At 35.4% G+C, this 20,588-nt stretch overlaps 7 non-coding genes across 7 annotated transcripts; all 7 read right to left on the bottom strand.

Moving 5' to 3' along the window:
- Nucleotides 1–1,035: 1,035 nt before the first annotated feature.
- On the bottom strand, nt 1,036–1,107 carry TRNAH-GUG (transfer RNA histidin (anticodon GUG)). The gene has a single exon. It is a non-coding gene; the product is annotated as a tRNA-His (tRNA).
- A 582-nt stretch (nt 1,108–1,689) lies between these two features.
- TRNAR-ACG (transfer RNA arginine (anticodon ACG)) lies at nt 1,690–1,762 on the bottom strand. The gene has a single exon. It is a non-coding gene; the product is annotated as a tRNA-Arg (tRNA).
- A 427-nt stretch (nt 1,763–2,189) lies between these two features.
- TRNAH-GUG (transfer RNA histidin (anticodon GUG)) lies at nt 2,190–2,261 on the bottom strand. Its single transcript has one exon. It is a non-coding gene; the product is annotated as a tRNA-His (tRNA).
- A 4,054-nt stretch (nt 2,262–6,315) lies between these two features.
- On the bottom strand, nt 6,316–6,388 carry TRNAH-AUG (transfer RNA histidin (anticodon AUG)). The gene has a single exon. It is a non-coding gene; the product is annotated as a tRNA-His (tRNA).
- A 427-nt stretch (nt 6,389–6,815) lies between these two features.
- On the bottom strand, nt 6,816–6,887 carry TRNAH-GUG (transfer RNA histidin (anticodon GUG)). Its single transcript has one exon. It is a non-coding gene; the product is annotated as a tRNA-His (tRNA).
- Nucleotides 6,888–7,474: 587 nt separating this feature from the next.
- Nucleotides 7,475–7,547, bottom strand: TRNAR-UCG (transfer RNA arginine (anticodon UCG)). Its single transcript has one exon. It is a non-coding gene; the product is annotated as a tRNA-Arg (tRNA).
- Nucleotides 7,548–13,830: 6,283 nt separating this feature from the next.
- TRNAR-UCG (transfer RNA arginine (anticodon UCG)) lies at nt 13,831–13,903 on the bottom strand. Its single transcript has one exon. It is a non-coding gene; the product is annotated as a tRNA-Arg (tRNA).
- Nucleotides 13,904–20,588: the final 6,685 nt, after the last annotated feature.

Genomic DNA, 20,588 nt, shown 5'->3' with positions numbered 1-20,588 from the left:
CAGACACATTATCCATTGCGCCACTGGCCCAGGTGCCCTGTAGTAATTGAAGTTTCTTTCCTGTTTTTGAGCCTGTTTTAAAGTTTTATGGTTATTGAAGTATATACAGAATCACATTTTGGAAATTGACTGTACACTATCTGCAGGGATTGTTTCCCAAAAACGTTTTAGGTAACATAATCCTTGTGACTGCTAAAAGATCTTTAAAAAATGTGATGAACTTACTCTGACAGAGCCCAAACATTCTTCTTTCCTGAATTCTAGAATTTATGTCAAATTCCCAGTCCTTTAGTACAATAATTCACAATTAAATTATTCAAAGCATGTTAAGATAGCTTTATAATAAGAATTAAACACAAATAGTGCAAGCACCTTCAAAGAATCTGCTTACTTTTTGAAATTTTCTTAAGATTCAGTATTGTGAAAAAATGGATGATTGAGAAACAAAATCAAAATGTCGTGACCTGTTTTCGAAATGGGGTTGTTGCGGCCACAACGCAGAGTACTAAACTCTATGCGATCATGACAATTTAAGTGAGCTAGGTAGGAGTCGAACTTACAATCTTCTGATCCGTAGTCAGACGCGTTATCCATTGCACCACTGGCCCACGTGTTTTGTAGTAATTGAAGTGTCTTTCCTGTTTTTGAGCCTATTTTCAGAGTTTTATGGTTATTGAAGTATATACAGAATCACATTTTGGAAATTGACTGTAGACTATCTGCAGGGATTGTTTCCCAAAAACGTTTTAGGTAAAATAATAATTGTGACTGCTAAAAGATATTTAAAAAATGTGATGAACTTACTCAGAAGGAAGCTCAAACATTCTTCTTTCCTGAATTCTAGAATTTATGTCAAATTCCCAGTACTTTAGTACAATAATTCACAATTAAATTATTCAAAGCATGTTAAGATAGCTTTATAATAAGCATTAAACACAAATAGTGCAAGCACCTTCAAAGAATCTGCTTACTTTCTGAAATTTTCTTAAGATTCAGTATTGTGAAAAAATGGATGATTGAGAAACAAAATCAAAATGCCGTGACCCGGATTCGAACCGGGGTTGCTGCGGCCACAACGCAGAGTACTAACCACTATACGATCACGGCAATATAAGCGAGCCAGGTAGGAGTCGAACCTACAATCTTCTGATCCGTAGTCAGATGCGTTATCCATGGCGCCACTGGCCCACGTGTTTTGTAGTAATTGAAGTGTCTTTCCTGTTTTTGAGCCTATTTTCAGAGTTTTATTGTTATTGAAGTATATACAGAATCACATTTTGGAAATTGACTGTAGACTATCTGCAGGGATTGTTTCCCAAAAACGTTTTAGGTAAAATAATAATTGTGACTGCTAAAAGATATTTCAAAAATGTGATGAACTTACTCAGAAGGAAGCCCAAACATTCTTCTTTCCTGAATTCTAGAATTTATGTCAAATTCCCAGTACATTAGTACAATAATTCACAATTAAATTATTCAAAGCATGTTAAGATAGCTTTATAATAAGCATTAAACAGTGCAAGCACCTTCTAAGAATCTGCTTACTTTCTGAAATTTTCTTAAGATTCAGTATTGTGAAAAAATGGATGATTGAGAAACAAAATAAAAATGCTGTGACCCGGATTCGAACCGGGGTTGCTGCAGCTACAATGCAGAGTACTAACCACTATACGATCATGGCAATATAAGCGAGCCAGGTAGGAGTCGAACCTACAATCTTCTGATCCGTAGTCAGATGCGTTATCCATTGCGCCACTGGCCCACGTGTTTTGTAGTAATTGAAGTGTCTTTCCTGTTTTTGAGCCTATTTTCAGAGTTTTATGGTTATTGAAGTATATACAGAATCACATTTTGGAAATTGACTGTAGACTATCTGCAGGGATTGTTTCCCAAAAACGTTTTAGGTAAAATAATAATTGTGACTGCTAAAAGATATTTCAAAAATGTGATGAACTTACTCAGAAGGAAGCCCAACCATTCTTCTTTCCTGAATTCTAGAATTGATGTCAAATTCCCAGTACTTTAGTACAATAATTCACAATTAAATTATTCAAAGCATGTTAAGATAGCTTTATAATAAGCATTAAACACAAATAGTGCAAGCACCTTCAAAGAATCTGCTTACTTTCTGAAATTTTCTTAAGATTCAGTATTGTGAAAAAATGGATGATTGAGAAACAAAATCAAAATGCCGTGACCCGGATTCGAACCGGGGTTGCTGCGGCCACAACGCAGAGTACTAACCACTATACGATCACGGCAATTTAAGCGAGCCAGGTAGGAGTCGAACCTACAATCTACAGATCCATAGTCAGACACGTTATCCATTGCCCACTGTCCCGGGTGTCTTGTAGCAATTGAAGTGTCTTTCCTGTTTTTGAGCCTGTTTTCAGAATTTTATGGTTATTGAAGTATATACAGAATCACATTTTGGTAATTGACTGTACACTATCTGCAGGGATTGTTTCCAAAAAACGTTTTAGGTAAAATAATCATTGTTACTGCTAAAAGATCTTTAAAAAATGTGATGAACTTACTCAGACAGAGCCCAAACATTCTTCTTTCCTGAATTCCAGAATTTATGTCAAATTCCCAGTCCTTTAGTACAATAATTCACAATTAAATTATTCAAAGCATGTTAAGATAGCTTTATAATAAGCATTAAACACAAATAGTGCAAGCACCTTCAAAGAATCTGCTTACTTTCTGAAATTTTCTTAAGATTCAGTATTGTGAAAAAATGGATGATTGTGAAACAAAATCAAAATGCTGTGACCCGTTTTCGAAATGGGGTTGCTGCAGCCACAACGCAGAGTACTAACTACTATACAATCATGGCAATTTAAGCGAGCCAGGTAGAAGTCGAACCTACAATCTTCTGATCCGTAGTCAGACGCATTATCCATTGCGCCACTGGCCCACGTGTTTTGTAGTAATTGAAGTGTCTTTCCTGTTTTTGAGCCTTTTTTCAGAGTTTTATGGTTATTGAAGTATATACAGAATCACATTTTGGAATTGACTGTACACTATCTGCAGGGATTGTTTCCCAAAAACGTTTTAGGTAAAATAATAATTGTGACTGCTAAAAGATATTTCAAAAATGTGATGAACTTACTAAGAAGGAAGCCCAAACATTCTTCTTTCCTGAATTCTAGAATTAATGTCAAATTCCCAGTACTTTAGTACAATAATTCACAATTAAATTATTCAAAGCATGTTAAGATAGCTTTATAATAAGCATTAAACACAAATAGTGCAAGCACCTTCAAAGAATCTGCTTACTTTCTGAAATTTTCTTAAGATTCAGTATTGTGAAAAAATGGATGATTGAGAAACAAAATAAAAATGCCGTGACCCAGATTCGAACCGGGGTTGCTGCGGCCACAACGCAGAGTACTACCCACTATACGATCACGGCAATATAAGCGAGCCAGGTTGGAGTCGAACCTACAATCTTCTGATCCGTAGTCAGATGCGTTATCCATTGCGCCACTGGCCCACGTGTTTTGTAGTAATTGAAGTGTCTTTCCTGTTTTTGAGCCTATTTTCAGAGTTTTATGGTTATTGAAGTATATACAGAATCACATTTTGGAAATTGACTGTAGACTATCTGCAGGGATTGTTTCCCAAAAACGTTTTAGGTAAAATAATAATTGTGACTGCTAAAAGATATTTCAAAAATGTGATGAACTTACTGAGAAGGAAGCCCAAACATTCTTCTTTCCTGAATTCCAGAATTTATGTCAAATTCCCTGTCCTTTAGTACAATAATTCACAATTAAATTATTCAAAGCATGTTAAGATAGCTTTATAATAAGCATTAAACACAAATAGTGCAAGCACCTTCAAAGAATCTGCTTACTTTCTGAAATTTTCTTAAGATTCAGTATTGTGAAAAAATGGATGATTGTGAAACAAAATCAAAATGCTGTGACCCGTTTTCGAAATGGGGTTGCTGCAGCCACAACGCAGAGTACTAACTACTATACAATCATGGCAATTTAAGCGAGCCAGGTAGAAGTCGAACCTACAATCTTCTGATCCGTAGTCAGACGCATTATCCATTGCGCCACTGGCCCACGTGTTTTGTAGTAATTGAAGTGTCTTTCCTGTTTTTGAGCCTTTTTTCAGAGTTTTATGGTTATTGAAGTATATACAGAATCACATTTTGGAATTGACTGTACACTATCTGCAGGGAATGCTTCCCAAAAACGTTTTAGGTAAAATAATCCTTGTGACTGCTAAAAGATCATTAAAAAATGTGATGAACTTACTCAGACAGAGCCCAAACATTCTTCTTTCCTGAATTCCAGAATTTATGTCAAATTCCCAGTCCTTTAGTACAATAATTCACAATTAAATTATTCAAAGCATGTTAAGATAGCTTTATAATAAGCATTAAACACAAATAGTGCAAGCACCTTCAAAGAATCTGCTTACTTTCTGAAATTTTCTTAAGATTCAGTATTGTGAAAAAATGGATGATTGTGAAACAAAATCAAAATGATGTGACCCGTTTTCGAAATGGGATTGCTGCAGCCACAACGCAGAGTACTAACTACTATACAATCACGGCAATTTAAGCGAGCCAGGTAGGAGTCGAACCTACAATCTTCTGATCTATAGTCAGACGCGTTATCTATTGCCCACTGTCCCAGGTGTCTTGTAGCAATTGAAGAGTCTTTCCTGTTTTTGAGCCTGTTTTAAAGTTTTATTGGTTTTGAAGTATATACAGAATCACATTTTGGAAATTGACTGTACACTATCTGCAGGGATTGTTTCCCAAAAACGTATTAGGTACAATAATCCTTGTGACTGCTAAAAGATCTTTCAAAAATGTAATGAACTTACTCAGACAGAGCCCAAACATTCTTCTTTCCTTAGTTCCAGAATTTATGTCAAATTCCCAGTCCTTTAGTAAAATAATTCATAATTAATTTATTCAAAGCATGTTAAGATAGCTTTATAATAATCATTAAACACAAATAGTGCAAGCACCTTCAAAGAATCTGCTTATTTTCTGAAATTTTCTCAAGATTCAGTATTGTGAAAAAATGGATGATTGAGAAACAAAATCAAAATGCTGTGACCCGGATTCGAACCGGGGTTGGTGCGGCCACAACGCAGAGTACTAAACTCTATGCGATCATGACAATTTAAGTGAGCTAGGTAGGAGTCGAACCTACAATCTTCTGGTCTATAGTCAGACGCGTTATCCATTGCCCATTGTCCCAGGTGTCTTGCAGCAATTGAAGAGTCTTTCCTGTTTTTGAGCCTGTTTTAAAGTTTTATGGTTATTGAAGTATATACAGAATCACATTTTGGAAATTGACTGTACACTATCTGCAGGGATTGTTTCCCAAAAATGTTTTAGGTACAATAATCCTTGTGACTGCTAAAAGATCTTTAAAAAATGTAATGAACTTACTCAGACAGAGCCCAAATATTCTTCTTTCCTGAAATCTAGAATTTATGTCAAATTCCTAGTCCTTTAGTAAAATAATTCATAATTAAATTATTCAAAGCATGTTAAGATAGCTTTATAATAAGCATTAAACACAAATAGTGCAAGCACCTTCAAAGAATGTGCTTACTTTCTGAAATTTTCTTAAGATTCAGTATTGTGAAAAAATGGATGATTGAGAAACAAAATCAAAATGCCGTGACCCGGATTCGAACCGGGGTTGCTGCGGCCACAACGCAGAGTACTAACCTCTATACGATCATGACAATTTAAGTGAGCTAGGTAGGAGTCGAACCTACAATCTTCTGATCTATAGTCAGACGCGTTATCCATTGCCCACTGTCCCAGGTGTCTTGTAGCAATTGAAGAGTCTTTCCTGTTTTTGAGCCTGTTTTAAAGTTTTATGGTTATTGAAGTATATACAGAATCACATTTTGGAAATTGACTGTACACTATCTGCAGGGATTGTTTCCCAAAAATGTTTTAGGTACAATAATCCTTGTGACTGCTGAAAGATCTTTCAAAAATGTAATGAACTTACTCAGACAGAGCCCAAACATTCTTCTTTCCTGAATAATAGAATTTATGTCAAATTCCTAGTCCTTTAGTAAAATTATTCACAATTAAATTATTCAAAGCATGTTAAGATAGCTTTATAATAAGCATTAAACACAAATAGTGCAAGCACCTTCAAAGAATCTGCTTACTTTCTGAAATTTTCTTAAGATTCAGTATTGTGAAAAAATGGATGATTGTGAAACAAAATCAAAATGCTGTGAACCGTTTTCGAAATGGGGTTGCTGCAGCCACAACGCAGAGTACTAACTACTATACAATCACGGCAATTTAAGCGAGCCAGGTAGGAGTCGAACCTACAATCTACTGATCCATAGTCAGATGCGTTATCCATTGCGCCACTGGCCCACGTGTTTTGTAGTAATTGAAGTGTCTTTCCTGTTTTTGAGCCTATTTTCAGAGTTTTATGGTTATTGAAGTATATACAGAATCACATTTTGGAAATTGACTGTAGACTATCTGCAGGGATTGTTTCCCAAAAACGTTTTAGGTAAAATAATAATTGTGACTGCTAAAAGATATTTCAAAAATGTGATGAACTTACTCAGAAGGAAGCCCAACCATTCTTCTTTCCTGAATTCTAGAATTTATGTCAAATTTCCAGTACTTTAGTACAATAATTCACAATTAAATTATTCAAAGCATGTTAAGATAGCTTTATAATAAGCATTAAACACAAATAGTGCAAGCACCTTCAAAGAATCTGCTTACTTTCTGAAATTTTCTTAAGATTCAGTATTGTGAAAAAATGGATGATTGAGAAACAAAATCAAAATGCCGTGACCCGGATTCGAACCGGGGTTGCTGCGGCCACAACGCAGAGTACTAACCACTATACGATCACGGCAATTTAAGCGAGCCAGGTAGGAGTCGAACCTACAATCTACAGATCCATAGTCAGACACGTTATCCATTGCCCACTGTCCCGGGTGTCTTGTAGCAATTGAAGTGTCTTTCCTGTTTTTGAGCCTGTTTTCAGAATTTTATGGTTATTGAAGTATATACAGAATCACATTTTGGTAATTGACTGTACACTATCTGCAGGGATTGTTTCCCAAAAACGTTTTAGGTAAAATAATCATTGTTACTGCTAAAAGATCTTTAAAAAATGTGATGAACTTACTCAGACAGAGCCCAAACATTCTTCTTTCCTGAATTCCAGAATTTATGTCAAATTCCCAGTCCTTTAGTACAATAATTCACAATTAAATTATTCAAAGCATGTTAAGATAGCTTTATAATAAGCATTAAACACAAATAGTGCAAGCACCTTCAAAGAATCTGCTTTACTTTCTGAAATTTTCTTAAGATTCAGTATTGTGAAAAAATGGATGATTGTGAAACAAAATCAAAATGCTGTGACCCGTTTTCGAAATGGGGTTGCTGCAGCCACAACGCAGAGTACTAACTACTATACAATCATGGCAATTTAAGCGAGCCAGGTAGGAGTCGAACCTACAATCTTCTGATCCGAAGTCAGACGCATTATCCATTGCGCCACTGGCCCACGTGTTTTGTAGTAATTGAAGTGTCTTTCCTGTTTTTGAGCCTTTTTTCAGAGTTTTATGGTTATTGAAGTATATACAGAATCACATTTTGGAAATTGACTGTACACTATCTGCAGGGAATGCTTCCCAAAAACGTTTTAGGTAAAATAATCCTTGTGACTGCTAAAAGATCATTAAAAAATGTGATGAACTTACTCAGACAGAGCCCAAACATTCTTCTTTCCTGAATTCCAGAATTTATGTCAAATTCCCAGTCCTTTAGTACAATAATTCACAATTAAATTATTCAAAGCATGTTAAGATAGCTTTATAATAAGCATTAAACACAAATAGTGCAAGCACCTTCAAAGAATCTGCTTACTTTCTGAAATTTTCTTAAGATTCAGTATTGTGAAAAAATGGATGATTGTGAAACAAAATCAAAATGATGTGACCCGTTTTCGAAATGGGATTGCTGCAGCCACAACGCAGAGTACTAACTACTATACAATCACGGCAATTTAAGCGAGCCAGGTAGGAGTCGAACCTACAATCTTATGATCTATAGTCAGACGCGTTATCTATTGCCCACTGTCCCAGGTGTCTTGTAGCAATTGAAGAGTCTTTCCTGTTTTTGAGCCTGTTTTAAAGTTTTATTGGTTTTGAAGTATATACAGAATCACATTTTGGAAATTGACTGTACACTATCTGCAGGGATTGTTTCCCAAAAACGTTTTAGGTACAATAATCCTTGTGACTGCTAAAAGATCTTTCAAAAATGTAATGAACTTACTCAGACAGAGCCCAAACATTCTTCTTTCCTTAGTTCCAGACTTTATGTCAAATTCCCAGTCCTTTAGTACAATAATTCACAATTAATTTATTCAAAGCATGTTAAGATAGCTTTATAATAATCATTAAACACAAATAGTGCAAGCACCTTCAAAGAATCTGCTTATTTTCTGAAATTTTCTCAAGATTCAGTATTGTGAAAAAATGGATGATTGAGAAACAAAATCAAAATGCTGTGACTCGGATTCGAACCGGGGTTGATGCGGCCACAACGCAGAGTACTAAACTCTATACGATCATGACAATTTAAGTGAGCTAGGTAGGAGTCGAACCTACAATCTTCTGATCTATAGTCAGACGCGTTATCCATTGCCCATTGTCCCAAGTGTCTTGCAGCAATTGAAGAGTCTTTCCTGTTTTTGAGCCTGTTTTAAAGTTTTATGGTTATTGAAGTATATACAGAATCACATTTTGGAAATTGACTGTACACTATCTGCAGGGATTGTTTCCCAAAAATGTTTTAGGTACAATAATCCTTGTGACTGCTAAAAGATCTTTAAAAAATGTAATGAACTTACTCAGACAGAGCCCAAATATTCTTCTTTCCTGAAATGTAGAATTTATGTCAAATTCCTAGTCCTTTAGTAAAATAATTCATAATTAAATTATTCAAAGCATGTTAAGATAGCTTTATAATAAGCATTAAACACAAATAGTGCAAGCACCTTCAAAGAATGTGCTTACTTTCTGAAATTTTCTTAAGATTCAGTATTGTGAAAAAATGGATGATTGAGAAACAAAATCAAAATGCCGTGACCCGGATTCGAACCAGGGTTGCTGCGGCCACAACGCAGAGTACTAACCTCTATACGATCATGACAATTTAAGTGAGCTAGGTAGGAGTCGAACCTACAATCTTCTGATCTATAGTCAGACGCGTTATCCATTGCCCACTGTCCCAGGTGTCTTGTAGCAATTGAAGAGTCTTTCCTGTTTTTGAGCCTGTTTTAAAGTTTTATGGTTATTGAAGTATATACAGAATCACATTTTGGAAATTGACTGTACACTATCTGCAGGGATTGTTTCCTAAAAATGTTTTAGGTACAATAATCCTTGTGACTGCTGAAAGATCTTTCAAAAATGTAATGAACTTACTCAGACAGAGCCCAAACATTCTTCTTTCCTGAATAATAGAATTTATGTCAAATTCCTAGTCCTTTAGTAAAATTATTCACAATTAAATTATTCAAAGCATGTTAAGATAGCTTTATAATAAGCATTAAACACAAATAGTGCAAGCACCTTCAAAGAATCTGCTTACTTTCTGAAATTTTCTTAAGATTCAGTATTGTGAAAAAATGGATGATTGAGAAACAAAATCAAAATGCCGTGACCTGGATTCGAACCGGGGTTGCTTCGGCCACAACGCAGAGTACTAACCACTATAGGATCACGGCAATTTAAGTGAGCCAGGTAGGAATAAAACCTACAATCTACAGATCCATAGTCAGACACGTTATCCATTGCCCACTGTCCCGTGTGTCTTGTAGTAATTGAAGTGTCTTTCCTGTTTTTGAGCCTGTTTTCAGAATTTTAGGGTTATTGAAGTATATACAGAATCACATTTTGGAAATTGACTGTACACTATCTGCAGGGATTGTTTCCTAAAAATGTTTTAGGTACAATAATCCTTGTGACTGCTGAAAGATATTTCAAAAATGTAATGAACTTACTCAGACAGAGCCCAAACATTCTTCTTTCCTGAATAATAGAATTTATGTCAAATTCCTAGTCCTTTAGTAAAATTATTCACAATTAAATTATTCAAAGCATGTTAAGATAGCTTTATAATAAGCATTAAACACAAATAGTGCAAGCACCTTCAAAGAATCTGCTTACTTTCTGAAATTTTCATAAGATTCAGTATTGTGAAAAAATGGATGATTGAGAAACAAAATCAAAATGCCGTGACCTGGATTCGAACCGGGGTTGCAGCGGCCACAACGCAGAGCACTAACCACTATACGATCACGGCAATTTAAGCGAGCCAGGTAGGAGTCGAACCTACAATCTACAGATCCATAGTCAGACACGTTATCCATTGCCCACTGTCTCGGGTGTCTTGCAGTCATTGAAGTGTCTTTCCTGTTTTTGAGCCTGTTTTCAGAATTTTATGGTTATTGAACTATATACAGAATCACATTTTGGTAATTGACTGTACACTATCTGCAGGGATTGTTTCCCAAAAACGTTTTAGGTAAAATAATCCTTGTGACTGCTAAAAGATCTTTCAAAAATGTAATGAACTTACTCAGACAGAGCCCAAACATTCTTCTTTCCTGAATAATAGAATTTATGTCAAATTCCTAGTCCTTTAGTAAAATTATTCACAATTAAATTATTCAAAGCATGTTAAGATAGCTTTATAATAAGCATTAAACACAAATAGTGCAAGCACCTTCAAAGAATCTGCTTACTTTCTGAAATTTTCTTAAGATTCAGTATTGTGAAAAAATGGATGATTGAGAAACAAAATCAAAATGCCGTGACCCGGATTCAAACCGGGGTTGCTGCGGCCACAACGCAGAGTACTAACCACTATACAATGACGGCAATTTTAGTGAGCCAGGTATGAGTAGAACCTACAATCTACAGATCCATAGTCAGACACGTTATCCATTGCCCACTGTCCCGGGTGTCTTGTAGTAATTGAAGTGTCTTTCCTGTTTTTGAGCCTGTTTTCAGAATTTTATGGTTATTGAAGTATATACAGAATCACATTTTGGAAATTGACTGTACACTATCTGCAGGGATTGTTTCCCAAAAACGTTTTAGGTAAAATAATCCTTGTGACTGCTAAAAGATCTTTAAAAAATGTGATGAACTTACTCTGACAGAGCCCAAACATTCTTCTTTCCTGAATTCTAGAATTTATGTCAAATTCCCAGTCCTTTAGTACAATAATTCACAATTAAATTATTCAAAGCATGTTAAGATAGCTTTATAATAAGCATTAAACACAAATAGTGCAAGCACCTTCAAAGAATCTGCTTACTTTCTGAAATTTTCTTAAGATTCAGTATTGTGAAAAAATGGATGATTGTGAAACAAAATCAAAATGCCGTGACCCAGATTCGAACCGGGGTTGCTGCGGCCACAATGCAGAGTACTAACCACTATACGATCAGGGCAATTTAAGCGAGCCAGGTAGGAGTCGAACCTACAATCTTCTGATTCGTAGTCAGACGCATAATCCATTGCGCCACTGGCCCACGTGTTTTGTAGTAATTGAAGTGTCTTTCCTGTTTTTGAGCCTTTTTTCAGAGTTTTATGGTTATTGAAGTATATACAGAATCACATTTTGGAAATTGACTGTAGACTATCTGCAGGGATTGCTTCCCAAAAACGTTTTAGGTAAAATAATCCTTGTGACTGCTAAAAGATCATTAAAAAATTTGATGAACTTACTCAGACAGAACCCAAACATTCTTCTTTCCTGAATTCCAGAATTTATGTCAAATTCCCAGTCCTTTAGTACAATAATTCACAATTAAATTATTCAAAGCATGTTAAGATAGCTTTATAATAAGCATTAAACACAAATAGTGCAAGCACCTTCAAAGAATCTGCTTACTTTCTGAAATTTTCTTAAGATTCAGTATTGTGAAAAAATGGATGATTGTGAAACAAAATCAAAATGCTGTGACCCGTTTTCGAAATGGGATTGCTGCAGCCACAACGCAGAGTACTAACTACTATACAATCACGGCAATTTAAGCGAGCCAGGTAGGAGTCGAACCTACAATCTTCTGATCTATAGTCAGACGTGTTATCTATTGCCCACTGTCCCAGGTGTCTTGTAGCAATTGAAGAGTCTTTCCTGTTTTTGAGCCTGTTTTAAAGTTTTATTGGTTTTGAAGTATATACTGAATCACATTTTGGAAATTGACTGTACACTATCTGCAGGGATTGTTTCCCAAAAATGTTTTAGGTACAATAATCCTTGTGACTGCTAAAAGATCTTTCAAAAATGTAATGAACTTACTCAGACAGAGCCCAAACATTCTTCTTTCCTGAATAATAGAATTTATGTAAAATTCCTAGTCCTTTAGTAAAATTATTCACAATTAAATTATTCAAAGCATGTTAAGATAGCTTTATAATAAGCATTAAACACAAATAGTGCAAGCACCTTCAAAGAATCTGCTTACTTTCTGAAATTTTCTTAAGATTCAGTATTGTGAAAAAATGGATGATTGAGAAACAAAATCAAAATGCCGTGACCCGGATTCAAACCGGGTTGCTGCGGCCACAACGCAGAGTACTAACCACTATATGATCACGGCAATTTAAGTGAGCCAGGTAGGAGTAGAACCTACAATCTACAGATCCATAGTCAGACACGTTATCCATTGCCCACTGTCCCGTGTGTCTTGTAGTAATTGAAGTGTCTTTCCTGTTTTTGAGCCTGTTTTCAGAATTTTATGGTTATTGAAGTATATACAGAATCACATTTTGGAAATTGACTGTACACTATCTGCAGGGATTGTTTCCCAAAAAAGTTTTAGGTAAAATAATCCTTGTGACTGCTAAAAGATCTTTAAAAAATGTGATGAACTTACTCTGACAGAGCCCAAACATTCTTCTTTTCTGAATTCTAGAATTTATGTCAAATTCCAAGTACTTTAGTACAATAATTCACAATTAAATTATTCAAAGCATGTTAAGATAGCTTTATAATAAGCATTAAACACAAATAGTGCAAGCACCTTCAAAGAATCTGCTTACTTTCTGAAATTTTCTTAAGATTCAGTATTGTGAAAAAATGGATGATTGAGAAACAAAATCAAAATGCCGTGACCTGGATTCGAACCGGGGTTGCAGAGGCCACAACGCAGAGCACTAACCACTATACGATCACGGCAATTTAAGCGAGCCAGGTAGGAGTCGAACCTACAATCTACAGATCCATAGTCAGACACGTTATCCATTGCCCACTGTCTCGGGTGTCTTGCAGTCATTGAAGTGTCTTTCCTGTTTTTGAGCCTGTTTTCAGAATTTTATGGTTATTGAACTATATACAGAATCACATTTTGGTAATTGACTGTACACTATCTGCAGGGATTGTTTCCCAAAAACGTTTTAGGTAAAATAATCCTTGTGACTGCTAAAAGATCTTTAAAAAATGTGATGAACTTACTCAGACAGAGCCCAAACATTCTTCTTTCCTGAATTCCAGAATTTATGTCAAATTCCCAGTCCTTTAGTACAATAATTCACAATTAAATTATTCAAAGCATGTTAAGATAGCTTTATAATAAGCATTAAACACAAATAGTGCAAGCACCTTCAAAGAATCTGCTTTACTTTCTGAAATTTTCTTAAGATTCAGTATTGTGAAAAAATGGATGATTGTGAAACAAAATCAAAATGCTGTGACCCGTTTTCGAAATGGGGTTGCTGCAGCCACAACGCAGAGTACTAACTACTATACAATCATGGCAATTTAAGCGAGCCAGGTAGGAGTCGAACCTACAATCTTCTGATCCGAAGTCAGACGCATTATCCATTGCGCCACTGGCCCACGTGTTTTGTAGTAATTGAAGTGTCTTTCCTGTTTTTGAGCCTTTTTTCAGAGTTTTATGGTTATTGAAGTATATACAGAATCACATTTTGGAAATTGACTGTACACTATCTGCAGGGAATGCTTCCCAAAAACGTTTTAGGTAAAATAATCCTTGTGACTGCTAAAAGATCATTAAAAAATGTGATGAACTTACTCAGACAGAGCCCAAACATTCTTCTTTCCTGAATTCCAGAATTTATGTCAAATTCCCAGTCCTTTAGTACAATAATTCACAATTAAATTATTCAAAGCATGTTAAGATAGCTTTATAATAAGCATTAAACACAAATAGTGCAAGCACCTTCAAAGAATCTGCTTACTTTCTGAAATTTTCTTAAGATTCAGTATTGTGAAAAAATGGATGATTGTGAAACAAAATCAAAATGATGTGACCCGTTTTCGAAATGGGATTGCTGCAGCCACAACGCAGAGTACTAACTACTATACAATCACGGCAATTTAAGCGAGCCAGGTAGGAGTCGAACCTACAATCTTATGATCTATAGTCAGACGCGTTATCTATTGCCCACTGTCCCAGGTGTCTTGTAGCAATTGAAGAGTCTTTCCTGTTTTTGAGCCTGTTTTAAAGTTTTATTGGTTTTGAAGTATATACAGAATCACATTTTGGAAATTGACTGTACACTATCTGCAGGGATTGTTTCCCAAAAACGTTTTAGGTACAATAATCTTTGTGACTGCTAAAAGATCTTTCAAAAATGTAATGAACTTACTCAGACAGAGCCCAAACATTCTTCTTTCCTTAGTTCCAGACTTTATGTCAAATTCCCAGTCCTTTAGTACAATAATTCACAATTAATTTATTCAAAGCATGTTAAGATAGCTTTATAATAATCATTAAACACAAATAGTGCAAGCACCTTCAAAGAATCTGCTTATTTTCTGAAATTTTCTCAAGATTCAGTATTGTGAAAAAATGGATGATTGAGAAACAAAATCAAAATGCTGTGACTCGGATTCGAACCGGGGTTGATGCGGCCACAACGCAGAGTACTAAACTCTATACGATCATGACAATTTAAGTGAGCTAGGTAGGAGTCGAACCTACAATCTTCTGATCTATAGTCAGACGCGTTATCCATTGCCCATTGTCCCAAGTGTCTTGCAGCAATTGAAGAGTCTTTCCTGTTTTTGAGCCTGTTTTAAAGTTTTATGGTTATTGAAGTATATACAGAATCACATTTTGGAAATTGACTGTACACTATCTGCAGGGATTGTTTCCCAAAAATGTTTTAGGTACAATAATCCTTGTGACTGCTAAAAGATCTTTAAAAAATGTAATGAACTTACTCAGACAGAGCCCAAATATTCTTCTTTCCTGAAATGTAGAATTTATGTCAAATTCCTAGTCCTTTAGTAAAATAATTCATAATTAAATTATTCAAAGCATGTTAAGATAGCTTTATAATAAGCATTAAACACAAATAGTGCAAGCACCTTCAAAGAATGTGCTTACTTTCTGAAATTTTCTTAAGATTCAGTATTGTGAAAAAATGGATGATTGAGAAACAAAATCAAAATGCCGTGACCCGGATTCGAACCAGGGTTGCTGCGGCCACAACGCAGAGTACTAACCTCTATACGATCATGACAATTTAAGTGAGCTAGGTAGGAGTCGAACCTACAATCTTCTGATCTATAGTCAGACGCGTTATCCATTGCCCACTGTCCCAGGTGTCTTGTAGCAATTGAAGAGTCTTTCCTGTTTTTGAGCCTGTTTTAAAGTTTTATGGTTATTGAAGTATATACAGAATCACATTTTGGAAATTGACTGTACACTATCTGCAGGGATTGTTTCCTAAAAATGTTTTAGGTACAATAATCCTTGTGACTGCTGAAAGATCTTTCAAAAATGTAATGAACTTACTCAGACAGAGCCCAAACATTCTTCTTTCCTGAATAATAGAATTTATGTCAAATTCCTAGTCCTTTAGTAAAATTATTCACAATTAAATTATTCAAAGCATGTTAAGATAGCTTTATAATAAGCATTAAACACAAATAGTGCAAGCACCTTCAAAGAATCTGCTTACTTTCTGAAATTTTCTTAAGATTCAGTATTGTGAAAAAATGGATGATTGAGAAACAAAATCAAAATGCCGTGACCTGGATTCGAACCGGGGTTGCTTCGGCCACAACGCAGAGTACTAACCACTATAGGATCACGGCAATTTAAGTGAGCCAGGTAGGAATAAAACCTACAATCTACAGATCCATAGTCAGACACGTTATCCATTGCCCACTGTCCCGTGTGTCTTGTAGTAATTGAAGTGTCTTTCCTGTTTTTGAGCCTGTTTTCAGAATTTTAGGGTTATTGAAGTATATACAGAATCACATTTTGGAAATTGACTGTACACTATCTGCAGGGATTGTTTCCTAAAAATGTTTTAGGTACAATAATCCTTGTGACTGCTGAAAGATATTTCAAAAATGTAATGAACTTACTCAGACAGAGCCCAAACATTCTTCTTTCCTGAATAATAGAATTTATGTCAAATTCCTAGTCCTTTAGTAAAATTATTCACAATTAAATTATTCAAAGCATGTTAAGATAGCTTTATAATAAGCATTAAACACAAATAGTGCAAGCACCTTCAAAGAATCTGCTTACTTTCTGAAATTTTCATAAGATTCAGTATTGTGAAAAAATGGATGATTGAGAAACAAAATCAAAATGCCGTGACCTGGATTCGAACCGGGGTTGCAGCGGCCACAACGCAGAGCACTAACCACTATACGATCACGGCAATTTAAGCGAGCCAGGTAGGAGTCGAACCTACAATCTACAGATCCATAGTCAGACACGTTATCCATTGCCCACTGTCTCGGGTGTCTTGCAGTCATTGAAGTGTCTTTCCTGTTTTTGAGCCTGTTTTCAGAATTTTATGGTTATTGAACTATATACAGAATCACATTTTGGTAATTGACTGTACACTATCTGCAGGGATTGTTTCCCAAAAACGTTTTAGGTAAAATAATCCTTGTGACTGCTAAAAGATCTTTAAAAAATGTGATGAACTTACTCAGACAGAGCCCAAACATTCTTCTTTCCTGAATTCCAGAATTTATGTCAAATTCCCAGTCCTTTAGTACAATAATTCACAATTAAATTATTCAAAGCATGTTAAGATAGCTTTATAATAAGCATTAAACACAAATAGTGCAAGCACCTTCAAAGAATCTGCTTACTTTCTGAAATTTTCTTAAGATTCAGTATTGTGAAAAAATGGATGATTGAGAAACAAAATCAAAATGCCGTGACCCGGATTCAAACCGGGGTTGCTGCGGCCACAACGCAGAGTACTAACCACTATACAATGACGGCAATTTTAGTGAGCCAGGTATGAGTAGAACCTACAATCTACAGATCCATAGTCAGACACGTTATCCATTGCCCACTGTCCCGGGTGTCTTGTAGTAATTGAAGTGTCTTTCCTGTTTTTGAGCCTGTTTTCAGAATTTTATGGTTATTGAAGTATATACAGAATCACATTTTGGAAATTGACTGTACACTATCTGCAGGGATTGTTTCCCAAAAACGTTTTAGGTAAAATAATCCTTGTGACTGCTAAAAGATCTTTAAAAAATGTGATGAACTTACTCTGACAGAGCCCAAACATTCTTCTTTCCTGAATTCTAGAATTTATGTCAAATTCCCAGTCCTTTAGTACAATAATTCACAATTAAATTATTCAAAGCATGTTAAGATAGCTTTATAATAAGCATTAAACATAAATAGTGCAAGCACCTTCAAAGAATCTGCTTACTTTCTGAAATTTTCTTAAGATTCAGTATTGTGAAAAAATGGATGATTGTGAAACAAAATCAAAATGCCGTGACCCAGATTCGAACCGGGGTTGCTGCGGCCACAATGCAGAGTACTAACCACTATACGATCAGGGCAATTTAAGCGAGCCAGGTAGGAGTCGAACCTACAATCTTCTGATTCGTAGTCAGACGCATAATCCATTGCGCCACTGGCCCACGTGTTTTGTAGTAATTGAAGTGTCTTTCCTGTTTTTGAGCCTTTTTTCAGAGTTTTATGGTTATTGAAGTATATACAGAATCACATTTTGGAAATTGACTGTAGACTATCTGCAGGGATTGCTTCCCAAAAACGTTTTAGGTAAAATAATCCTTGTGACTGCTAAAAGATCATTAAAAAATTTGATGAACTTACTCAGACAGAACCCAAACATTCTTCTTTCCTGAATTCCAGAATTTATGTCAAATTCCCAGTCCTTTAGTACAATAATTCACAATTAAATTATTCAAAGCATGTTAAGATAGCTTTATAATAAGCATTAAACACAAATAGTGCAAGCACCTTCAAAGAATCTGCTTACTTTCTGAAATTTTCTTAAGATTCAGTATTGTGAAAAAATGGATGATTGTGAAACAAAATCAAAATGCTGTGACCCGTTTTCGAAATGGGATTGCTGCAGCCACAACGCAGAGTACTAACTACTATACAATCACGGCAATTTAAGCGAGCCAGGTAGGAGTCGAACCTACAATCTTCTGATCTATAGTCAGACGTGTTATCTATTGCCCACTGTCCCAGGTGTCTTGTAGCAATTGAAGAGTCTTTCCTGTTTTTGAGCCTGTTTTAAAGTTTTATTGGTTTTGAAGTATATACTGAATCACATTTTGGAAATTGACTGTACACTATCTGCAGGGATTGTTTCCCAAAAATGTTTTAGGTACAATAATCCTTGTGACTGCTAAAAGATCTTTCAAAAATGTAATGAACTTACTCAGACAGAGCCCAAACATTCTTCTTTCCTGAATAATAGAATTTATGTAAAATTCCTAGTCCTTTAGTAAAATTATTCACAATTAAATTATTCAAAGCATGTTAAGATAGCTTTATAATAAGCATTAAACACAAATAGTGCAAGCACCTTCAAAGAATCTGCTTACTTTCTGAAATTTTCTTAAGATTCAGTATTGTGAAAAAATGGATGATTGAGAAACAAAATCAAAATGCCGTGACCCGGATTCAAACCGGGTTGCTGCGGCCACAACGCAGAGTACTAACCACTATATGATCACGGCAATTTAAGTGAGCCAGGTAGGAGTAGAACCTACAATCTACAGATCCATAGTCAGACACGTTATCCATTGCCCACTGTCCCGTGTGTCTTGTAGTAATTGAAGTGTCTTTCCTGTTTTTGAGCCTGTTTTCAGAATTTTATGGTTATTGAAGTATATACAGAATCACATTTTGGAAATTGACTGTACACTATCTGCAGGGATTGTTTCCCAAAAAAGTTTTAGGTAAAATAATCCTTGTGACTGCTAAAAGATCTTTAAAAAATGTGATGAACTTACTCTGACAGAGCCCAAACATTCTTCTTTTCTGAATTCTAGAATTTATGTCAAATTCCAAGTACTTTAGTACAATAATTCACAATTAAATTATTCAAAGCATGTTAAGATAGCTTTATAATAAGCATTAAACACAAATAGTGCAAGCACCTTCAAAGAATCTGCTTACTTTCTGAAATTTTCTTAAGATTCAGTATTGTGAAAAAATGGATGATTGAGAAACAAAATCAAAATGCCGTGACCTGGATTCGAACCGGGGTTGCAGAGGCCACAACGCAGAGCACTAACCACTATACGATCACGGCAATTTAAGCGAGCCAGGTAGGAGTCGAACCTACAATCTACAGATCCATAGTCAGACACGTTATCCATTGCCCACTGTCTCGGGTGTCTTGCAGTCATTGAAGTGTCTTTCCTGTTTTTGAGCCTGTTTTCAGAATTTTATGGTTATTGAACTATATACAGAATCACATTTTGGTAATTGACTGTACACTATCTGCAGGGATTGTTTCCCAAAAACGTTTTAGGTAAAATAATCCTTGTGACTGCTAAAAGATCTTTAAAAAATGTGATGAACTTACTCAGACAGAGCCCAAACATTCTTCTTTCCTGAATTCCAGAATTTATGTCAAATTCCCAGTCCTTTAGTACAATAATTCACAATTAAATTATTCAAAGCATGTTAAGATAGCTTTATAATAAGCATTAAACACAAATAGTGCAAGCACCTTCAAAGAATCTGCTTACTTTCTGAAATTTTCTTAAGATTCAGTATTGTGAAAAAATGGATGATTGAGAAACAAAATCAAAATGCCGTGACCCGGATTCAAACCGGGGTTGCTGCGGCCACAACGCAGAGTACTAACCACTATACAATGACGGCAATTTTAGTGAGCCAGGTATGAGTAGAACCTACAATCTACAGATCCATAGTCAGACACGTTATCCATTGCCCACTGTCCCGGGTGTCTTGTAGTAATTGAAGTGTCTTTCCTGTTTTTGAGCCTGTTTTCAGAATTTTATGGTTATTGAAGTATATACAGAATCACATTTTGGAAATTGACTGTACACTATCTGCAGGGATTGTTTCCCAAAAACGTTTTAGGTAAAATAATCCTTGTGACTGCTAAAAGATCTTTAAAAAATGTGATGAACTTACTCTGACAGAGCCCAAACATTCTTCTTTCCTGAATTCTAGAATTTATGTCAAATTCCCAGTCCTTTAGTACAATAATTCACAATTAAATTATTCAAAGCATGTTAAGATAGCTTTATAATAAGCATTAAACACAAA

Source organism: Taudactylus pleione, unplaced genomic scaffold (genome assembly GCF_031769625.1).
Source record: "Taudactylus pleione unplaced genomic scaffold, aTauple2 ptg000551l, whole genome shotgun sequence".
Taxonomy (NCBI): Eukaryota; Metazoa; Chordata; class Amphibia; order Anura; family Myobatrachidae; genus Taudactylus; species Taudactylus pleione.
Note: the sequence above shows the minus strand (reverse complement) of the source record. Positions and strands in the feature narration are given on the sequence as shown.